Raw genomic sequence first — 10,189 nt, forward strand, 5'->3', positions numbered from 1 at the left:
ATATAACTTTCGAAAAGAAATGTTCATCTGTATGTGGGTTCCGGGAAGATGGACATCCACGTACCACAGTGCACGTGTGGAGGTCAGAGGACAACTTGCAGGAATTTGTTCTCTCCTTCTACCATGTAGGATCTAGGATTGAACATCAGGGCTGGGAGCAAGAGCCTCTACCCCGAGCCATCTCACCAGCCCTCCAGATTTTTATTAAAGTCTTCTGTTCTGGTTAGTTTTGACTGTTAACTTGACTCAACTTAGGGAATTATCTACATCAGGTTTGAGTGTAGGGGATGGTCTTACTTACTAATTGATTGAAAAGGACCCAGCCTATTGTGGGTGGCACCATTCCCTGGGCAGTTTCCAAGGAACTGCAGAAGGCTTGCTGCTCAGTAGAAACAAGCAGGCAGCATGCACGTATTTGTTTCTTTCTGCTCCTGGCTGTGAATGTCATGTGACTAGAAGTTTTGAGCTTCTCCCTTGACTTGATGAATGGTCACCTGGAATCGTAAGCCAAGGGAACCCTATCTTCCCGAAGTTGCTTTAGGTCAGGGTATTTAACAACAGACACGAAACAAGAACACATTCATAGTTCTTTCTGTGTTAGGATAAAGCGACAGAAAAATCTCCAAAGCATTTGACGGTAGATAGAACTGGAGAAGAAAGAACGTTCTTCCTGAACAAAACCATTTATTACAACTCTTAGGAAACCAAGGCAAAGGGGAGTCAGTGTTGTTGACAGAAGCAGAAACCCTCCTCTGCCCCAGGACTTTTATTTTAAAGGGGCTTGTGAATAAAAGGCCAATATTTTGTGTGGTAGTAGCGAGCAACAGGGTACAGATCAGTTGGCCCACGGTCTGGGAATAATCTCTGGGCTTGCTTCTCCGGTTTAATCTGGTGTGTCTACAGAGCTGTGTAGTGCATAACAACACAGATAATAAAGAAGCTGGCTTGAGACCAAACATAGCAAAGCCAGTCCCGTGATTTAGAAAGTTGGCTTGTTGACCCTGTAAACTGAGGGGTGGAGGAGGAGGAGAGGGGATGACTCAACAGAAAGCTAAAAACATAGACCTAAGTTGCCATTAACTACCACATGGAAAGGGCTAGTCTCAGAAAGACTTTGTTTTCCTTTTTGGTGTGAATCTGCTTTTAAAGAGATACCCACTTTACAGTTCACCGGGATCCAAGCTTGCTCTTCCTGGCTAACCGGGAAGAAAGGCTGATGTAGGGAAACTAAATTCTAGAATCCCAATGCACTTAGCTGTGTGCGATTCGCTTGGGCTGCTTTGTTTGCTGCTGCTCCTTCTAGATGTTCTTTTCATTTCCTTTCCCTCTGTTCTTTCTCAAGAGGGCAAGTCCCTCTTCTGAGACACTTTGAAGTTGAGCACCACGCTTAGAAAGCATCTTTTGCAAACCTAGGGCCCTTTCTGAAACAACCTCCCTGAATTTGCCCTTTGAAATGTGTTCTTGGCACCTGCCCTCCTGCCCCAAGTGTGGCTTTAGCTAGGCAGCTTGTGGCCCTGTCTCACCTTTCAAGGGGAAGTGCCTCTTCTAGGTTACAAGAACTCTTCAGCTTGCCTCCACAGAGGCGCCAGCATCGCTCTCTCTCTGTTAACGCTGGCTCTCCTTTCTGCTTATAAATTTCTTACCTTCTAAAGTTTTATCTATTACTATTCCTTGAATGCTTTTTTAAAATTTCTATGATAGCAATTTTTTTGTTATCATTGTTTGGTTGTTTTGTTAAGTTACTTTTGGCTGTCCTGAAGCTCAATACAGCCCAGGCTGACCTCAAACCTGCCCACGGTTCTTCTGCCTCAGACTTCCAAGTACTGGAATTACAGGCATGAGCCACCATGCCTAATTCGTATATCTTGTTTATTTGGGTTTTTTTTTGTTTTGTTTTGTTTTTGAGACAAGTTCTCTCTATATAATCCTTCTTGTCCTGGAACTCTCTGTGTAGACTTGCCTGGCCTCAAACTCACAGAGATTCATTTATCTATGCCTCCTGAGTGTTGGTATTAAGGGCATAAGTTACACTTGGCATATATCTTTGGTTTCCTTTTTTGTGACAGTCTTACTATGTAGCACAGACTGGCCTTGAACTTGATTCTCCTGCCTTCACCTTCATGGTGGCATCATATCCATCTTATAGTTGTTTCAACTTAAAAATAGTTCATTGTGGGGGATGAAGAGATGGCTCAACAGTTAAGAGCACTTGCTGCTCTTACAGAGGACCTGAGTTCAGTTCCCAGCACTGGCATCGGGTGGCTCCCAAATACCTGTAACTCCAGCTCCGTGGACTCAGACACCATCTTCTGGCACCTGCACTCTTGTGTAAACATACCCCCCCCCCAATTATAAATTGAATGAGTAAAAATAAAATTATATTCTACAATAAACTCACTAAATGACTTTTTCCCCTTAAGATTGTTAATGAAATTTTGGAATCAAAAGATAGAGTTTTAGCCATCTCCACACCTGGGATTACAGGTGTGTGCACTCAGGAAGCAGAAGCAGATGGATCTCTGTGAGTTTGAGGCCTGCCTGGTCTATATGGTCTACAGAGTTAGTTACAGAACAGCCAGGGCTACACAGAGAAACATTGTCTTAGAGAGACAGAGAGAGAGAGAGAGGAAGGAAGGAAGGAAGATACGGTTTTAGGATCTCCCAAAGGCAAGGCTCACCATCCCAATAAACCAATTAAAGACACAGAACGAGGAAAGATCAGTGTGGCCACACTGCAGCGAGGAGCAGATAAAGACATCAAGTGATCTCCGTGTTAATCTTTGGGGTGCTGATATGAACTTTAGTTTTAAACAGAGGAGGAATTGGGGCGAGGGATGTGAGGGGCACATAATTGAGCAGGGCTGGGCAAGCTGTGCTCATGAGCATCACTGCCTCGGCTTCAGCTCTGCAAGGTGGTCCAGAGGTGTGCTTGAGGGGGAAGGAGGTGCTCTCAGGTCCGGGTCTGTGAGGTTTTGCTCTTCCTGGAAATGAAGGTAAGCTTAGGACAGTGGCATACTTCTGTGCCTTAACTCTTAGAGGGTGAGATGGGGAAGTGGGCAGAGTCAAGTGTGGAACATGAGCCAGAGTGAAAGAAACAGACACAAAACCAAAGTCAAGAATGCCAGGCGTTCATTTTCACCCTCCCTTTCCCTTTTTCTTTTTTCCTTTAAAGACATGGCCTAATGTAACCCAGACTAGCCTTAAACTTGCTATTTAGCCAAGGATGAGTTTTGAACTTCCTGATCCTTTTGCCTCACCGGGAACTGTGTACTTAAAATAAACCGTTCTCCCCTAGGTGGCCTTGGTCAGAGACTTTTACCACAGCAGCAGGGTAAGAAAAAAAGCTAAAATAATCCCAAACCGTGTTCTGCAATTGTCCTAATAATCAATGAAGATCTCTGTGTATTCAAGTGGTTATAGATTTGGGAGTTTTTTTATTTTGTTTTGTTTGATTATGAAGACTGTGTTGTTGTTTAATGTTGACATGTTCCCTGGCAGGCTCGCAGAGCAGACGCTAGTCCGGCAAGGACAGCTGTGGGTCCCTGCAAGATCTCCAGGGTGGCAGGCTGGTTCCACCATGCGGCCGGGAGAATCAGGTGGGTGCGTGTGGCAGATAATAGTAAATAGACATAAGGCTAAACATAAAGGTAAACATTTATTACTTAAAGAAGAGGGAGACAGAGAGACATGAAAACAGACATACAGACACACAAAAGACACATGTGCACACACCGAGAGAGAGGGACAGAAGAGGTTAAGATGGCAACCAGGAGGTCAGAAGTGGCTGGGAGTGGGCGTGGCTTGCCCTTAAAGGGACCAAAGCAAAAGAATAACAGACTGGATCTCCTCATGTTGAGTGCATTAGTCTTTGGTTGTCAACTCATCACTTCCCCTCATCCAATATGAGGTTTCCATGTTTAGAACATGTCTATGCTTAGAATATATTTCTTTGCTATTACAAGAGAAGGAGAGAAAGAACGTGGAAAAAAAGAGATTAAAAAGAAATAAAACAAATAAAACCAAAAGAATAAGAAGACAAAGTCAGGTATAGTCATGCATGGTTCCCAGCCCTTGGGGTGTAGAGGCCGGAGGATCAGGAGTTGAAAGCCAAACCTCCGCTACCAAGCGAGTTTGAAGCCTCGTGAGACTCCGCCTCAAAAAACAATAGCGACAAAATCAGAAAAGTGGGACATCCCAAAGAAAGATGTTGGTCCAAGGGACAGAGCCTACTCAAGAGACCCAGGGCTTCCTCTGCCTTATTTAAATGTCAGCATACTTCATATTTTCATTGGTTGGTTATCTTTGTATGCACAAGAGACTGATTCCTGGACCCACCCTCCTGCGGGATGTAGAAGTCCTTAGATGGCCAAATCCTTAGATAAACTCATATTGTATTTGCATCTAACCTTTGCATATCTTCCGGTACTCAGCCAAGCAGCAGGCTTCAGCTGTCTCTAGATTATCCAGTGTCTGTCAGTGGACTGTAAGTGGCACTGGTGGTGCCATATTGCTAAGGAATAGTATAAGAAGAAAAAGTGTGCAGGATCTGTAGAGATGCAACTTCAAAGAAATATGTCATTGATGGACTTTACAGACAGGGGTAGTGTTGCGAGCCGTACAACCTAGTTTTGGTCCAGGATATAAGTGCTTGTCCAGCGGGTCTCCAAATGAGGCAAACGCCCAAGGGGACAGTCTCACTTGGCAAGGACCAGTGGACTTTGGGACAGTGCAGAATGCTACTGGAACAGGGTGGCCTGCACACCCTCTTCTCTCTCCTAACATTGATGATTCTCTTGGTGGCTTTATTGCCATTTTGTCAATCATGCATGGGACAGATGGGATCACTCCTGGAAATCCCTTTTTTTTTTTCCTCGAATTATTTTCCCCTAAAATTCTTGGGGAGCTGATACTTCTTGAGTTTCTTGTCTGGGGATGCCCCAGTCACTTCACACCTGGAAGCTGTTCTGATTCAGTGCTGACTGGATCCGGGTTAGACCACCCCTGTTTCTGTAAATTTGTTTCGAATGAGATTGTTGTTCTTGAAACCGTGTGCCTATGTCAATTACCCTTTTGCTTTGTAAAGACAGGATGGACCTAGCTCGATACTTGGCTAAGCAAACAAAATGGTAAGTGTTGTTTTGGTTTAAAGATGTTTTGATGTAAAAACTGGGAGAAAACAGATTTGACATATTTGTTTTTGCCGGAGGGTAATGTTGGAGGATGGGAAAAACTTGTTCCTTAGTATGGAAAACATGCTTGTTTTCGGTGTATAAAGATGGCTGGCCTCTTGGGTGAAACTCAGTTGGTGGTCGGACAATTCATTCTTTGCCCCTTTTCCAGGTTGTCTCCCAGGTTGCCTCTTCCCAGCCTCAGGACCCAAAAGCAGGATGAGTCATGGTGGGAGGTGAGGGAGTGTTGCAAAATGCTTACTTAAATGATGGGAAAATGGCTTGGAGCAGCCCCTGTGGGTTGAAACTAACAAAGGAACCCTTGCTAGCAGTGTCTGCAGCGCTACACCAGGTCCCAGACACTAAATTCCAATTCCAACAGGCGATCTTTTCCCCTATTCAATCCCAGCTCTCAGGACAATTTTCCTTACTCATCTCTGTAACTGTGAGTCTGGGTCTCAGTCTAAAACGTATGGCACAGGAAATGGCATTTTCCATCGCATAGAAATTTACTAAGAACTAAATCGTAAATATCCCAGTGCACACTCGGGGAAACTGAGGCAGGATTGTTACGGAAACTGGCACAGACAGCTGCCGGTGGTGAGGGTGTGGTGACAGATTAGCAACCAGGAACCTGGGCTGGTTAGCCCACTAGGAGGTTCAGTACCATTGTGGAGAGTATTGTGGCCCAGAGATGGAGATGGAGGCCCATTCTGCCTTAGTGGGTCTAAGGGACGGTCTGGAGCCAGAGGCCGGAATGTCCCCAAATGGATCAGCTTGACTACCCTTCAGCTGTATCAAATACAGTTTCGGCTTGCACCTAACATGGGACTCGGGCTCTGCTAATAGCAAGTGTCCCACCTGTCCCAGAGGGACGCTGGGTTTGGAGATGACCTGGTAGTGGAGGCTTAGAGAGAGAGAGAGAGAGAGAGAGAGAGAGAGAGAGAGAGAGAGAGACTGTACTACAGGGCTACCAGTGACCCAGATACTCACAGTGAGACTTCAAACCCAGTGGCATACATGGATTATGTGCAAACTGGGTGACTGACTGATCTCAGTCCAAGAGACAGCGTGATGCTGGTGATGGATCTGAGATTCTTTGCAAGTAGGGCCCTGCTGAAGAATGTGAATGATTTTCTCGGAATTCCAACACCCCTTCCCTGTCTCAGAACCCGAACCCACGCTGCGGTCCTGGACTGCAGTAGGATATGGAGGGCTGATTAATACTGTATGTGGTGGCTTGAATGGGAATGGCCCCTATAAACTCATGCGTTTGAATGCTTGGTCCATAGGGAATGGCACTATTAGGAGGGGTGGCCTGGTTGGAGAAGTGTGTCACTGTGGAGGCAGGCTTTGAGATCTCAAGCTGGGCCTAGCATGGCACACAGTCTTCTCCAGATGCCTGCAAACCATGTAGATCTCGCAGTTCCTCTCCAGCATGGTGTCTGCTGCCATGCTTCTCACCATGGTAATGGACTAAACCTCTGAACAATAAGCCGCCTCAGTTAAATGTTTTCCTCTGTAAGAGTTGCCATGGTCATGGTCTCTTCACAGCAGCAGAAACCCTAAAACACTATACAAACCAATTGTCAATAGTTTGACGTTAGACTCTAGAACACATGACGGGCGGTTTCTTTAGAAAGATAGACTATAGTTAAAGTGATGGAAAAGGGTTTGGATAAAGACAGGAAGGAGAAGACAATAACCTGAGTCGAATGAGAAAGGACTGAGCCAGGGGGAGGGGAGCCTCAGCAGGCAGAAGGTGTCTGCTAAGTGTTTACAGGAAACATGGCTAGGAGGGACTGTTGGTCTGCATGTTGTGTGTTAGGCTTTCGTTACTGTAACAAAAACCCTGAGATAATCAGATCAGAGAGGGAAAAGTTGATTTTGGACATTTCAGTCCATAGTTAGTTGGCCCTGTTGCGTTTTGGGCCTGTGTCAGGCAGCCTATCATGCGGTCCAGAAAACTGCAGGGAAGCTAAAAGTGATAAGAGAGATCAGGTCCCATAATTCTTTCAAGGATATTCACGGACATATCCCCTATGACTTGAAATCCCGCTCTAGCTCTGTCTCTTAAAGGCTCCCTCACTTCTCAGGTGGCACCTTTTAAAAGAAGAATATAAGTGATATATGTTGTTCCCTGGCAATGTTTTCAATGATCTAACTGCTAATAACTTAAAATTTATATATCTTGAGCCATTTCAAGAGTGACTTAGCATCGTCTAACCATGGTCTAATGTGCTACACACAGTCCTTTATATTTTTATGTATTTTGTACGTGTCTTATATTTTGTATATTCCAACAAACGGCACACAAAGTACATATGTAATTTAAACCTAAATCAAAATAGAAAAGTGTTCTTAAGCAGAAGATTAAATAACAACAACTGAAAAAAGTAATGGCTGGCTTGCGAAGCAGAAATTTCTGGAAACCGTAAATTTGAAGTCTTGTGTTCTCAGATGTAACGGCCAGAGGATTTTGTTTGGTGTCCAGTGTTCCAGCTAGTAGAATCAAAACACTGGAAAACAACTCAGAGAGGCCTCTCAATGCATCTTTGCTGCCTAGTCCAAAACAGGTTACGCTGTAAGGCCATCAAAGGCCATAAATTTTGAGGGAGCTTTTTTGTTTTCATTTTTTTGAGCCACAGGAAAATGACTTTTAACATTATCACTTAACAAAATCTTTCAAAACTCAAAGGAAGAACCAAAACTACTTTGGTTACCTGCAGAGCTGTGGACAGTGGCAGGTATACATGGACTCGAAGCTAAGAAATCTCCAGCACAGGACGCACACAACACATCACATCTGGTAATAGTTACTGGGTAATGGCCTGGTTTGAATGGGATGTCCCCAACAATTTTGGGCATCCGCGTACTTGATTCCCTATTGGTGGCACTGTTTGGGTAGGTTTAGGAGGTGTGGCCTTGCTGGAAGAAGGATGTAGTCTGGGGAATTTAAATTTAAATAATTTAAAGAACCATTTCTGATTCACTCTTTTCTCACGCTGGTGGTGGAAAATAAGGTAAGCTCTCAGCTCCCTGCTCCTGCTGCCTTGCCTTGGCCCTGCCAGCATGGATTCTCAAATACATGCTTGCTTCTATCAGTTGCCTTGCTCGTGGTCCTTTATCACAACAATAGAAAAGTAAATGATACAGGTAAGAAACACACACATAAAGCAGCGTATGTGGTTCTTTTGCTTTTTATTTGTTTGTTTGGTTTGGTTTTGGTTTTTCGAGACAGGGTTTCTCAGTAGCTTTGGAGCCTGTCCTGGCACTCACTCTGTAGACCAGGCTGGCCTCGAACTCACAGAGATCCACCTGCCTCTGCCTCTCAAGTGCCGGGATCAAAGGCGTGCGCCACCACCGCCCAGATGTATGTAGTGCTTGAGATTAAAAATAGTAAGAGAAGTGGGCAGGAGCTGGGAGGAGTTGGAGGAGGGGACTCTGTAACCAGAATATGTTGTATAAAAGAAATCTATTTTCAGTTGAAAAGAAAAACAAGGAAGCGCTTTATTCCATTCTTAGTTTTTATGGCTACAGGGTGGTAATAGAAGCTATGCATGGACACTCTGGAGGCTGCGTTCTACCCTGGCACCGTTTCCTAGATCAGCATCGATGTCTGTGTCTACGCTGTCTCTTGTATTCCCAGCCACTAGATGACTAGATGCCAATCCTTAGGATCATTTCCTGAACTATGGGCGTTGTTTTCAGAAAGTTCTTTGCTATGCTTACAGTGTTTCTTATCTATTATTTTCCCGTGGCAGATTCAAGCTTTGTATATTAAAGTCTTTGATCTGTATTGCGTCGGCTGTGTTTGTGCAGGGCAAACGATGACAATCCAGTTTTACCCGACGTACGGAAATCCAGCTCTCCCGGCACCCTTTGTTATAGAGGTGGCCTTTTCACCAGCGTATACGTCATGGCTAAAACCATAGGCTTTCTGGGACCTCTATTTTATTCTACTAGTCTACATGTTGGTTCTTGTGACAGCATCATGCTGCTTTTGCAGTTGCTGTGCTGTTATCATGAAATCAAGTATTGTGATACCACCAGGGCTGCTCTTTCATTTGTTTGTGTTTTTTGCCCCCCCTCACCCCCAGAGAACAAGCCACTGGGCCCACCTTGAGCTTTTGGAACCCCAAGGCTCACCTCCAGTGACACACTTCTTCCAATAAAGCCAGGCCTCTTAATCTCTCTTGAGTAGTGCTACTCCCTGGAGACCAAACATTCAAATATAGGGGCCTATGGGGGCCATTTTTATGCAAGACACCACATCTGTGTTTGGAACTTACTCCTCGATTTCCCAGATTTGAGGAGTATCAGCTTTCAAAGTCTTCCTTAAGGGTGGTCTGGATTTCACTGGCCTCTGTGGCAGCTTCCTCTTTTCAAACCTGCTTTCATCGGTTCGAGCTTCGAGCGTTTCGAGCGTTCGCTCTCTTGGCTTGCCTAGGAGCTTAACAAGCTCTTTCGCTTTGCTAAAACGAACTCATTTGACAAGTTGTTCTATATATTATTCGTTTAGTCTCCATTTCATTAAAATTTTTGGCCTTTATAATATGTTTGTTATTTATTGTTGTATGCTGCTTTTGAGTTTGGATTTTTCTCCTTTAAAAGCATCTGTATTGGGTTTTATTTTAACTTAGGGTGTTTGTGTGTGGAGGCGTGCTCCTTGGCCTGCCATGACAGCCATTTCGAGATCAGAGACCCGCCTGCAGGACTCAGTTCACTCGACCACCATGTATGTCCTGGGGATCAAACTTAGGTCATCACACTTGGCCACAGGCACCTTTTCCCCCGCTGAGTCATCTCACCAGCCCCTGGTTCTGAGTCTGATGCTCAGAATCCATGTGAAACAAGAGAGCACTGGCAAATTGTCCTCTGATTTCCACACGTGTACTGTCTTGCCAGTGCACATACATACACACACACACTGACACAGACATGCGTGTGTGCACACACACAAACAATTAAAAAGAAAAAGAAATAACCTCGTTTCCTCGCCCGTTTAAAATAGGTAATGT

Source organism: Myodes glareolus, chromosome 12 (genome assembly GCF_982192425.1).
Source record: "Myodes glareolus chromosome 12, mMyoGla1.1, whole genome shotgun sequence".
NCBI classification, from domain to species: domain Eukaryota; kingdom Metazoa; phylum Chordata; class Mammalia; order Rodentia; family Cricetidae; genus Myodes; species Myodes glareolus.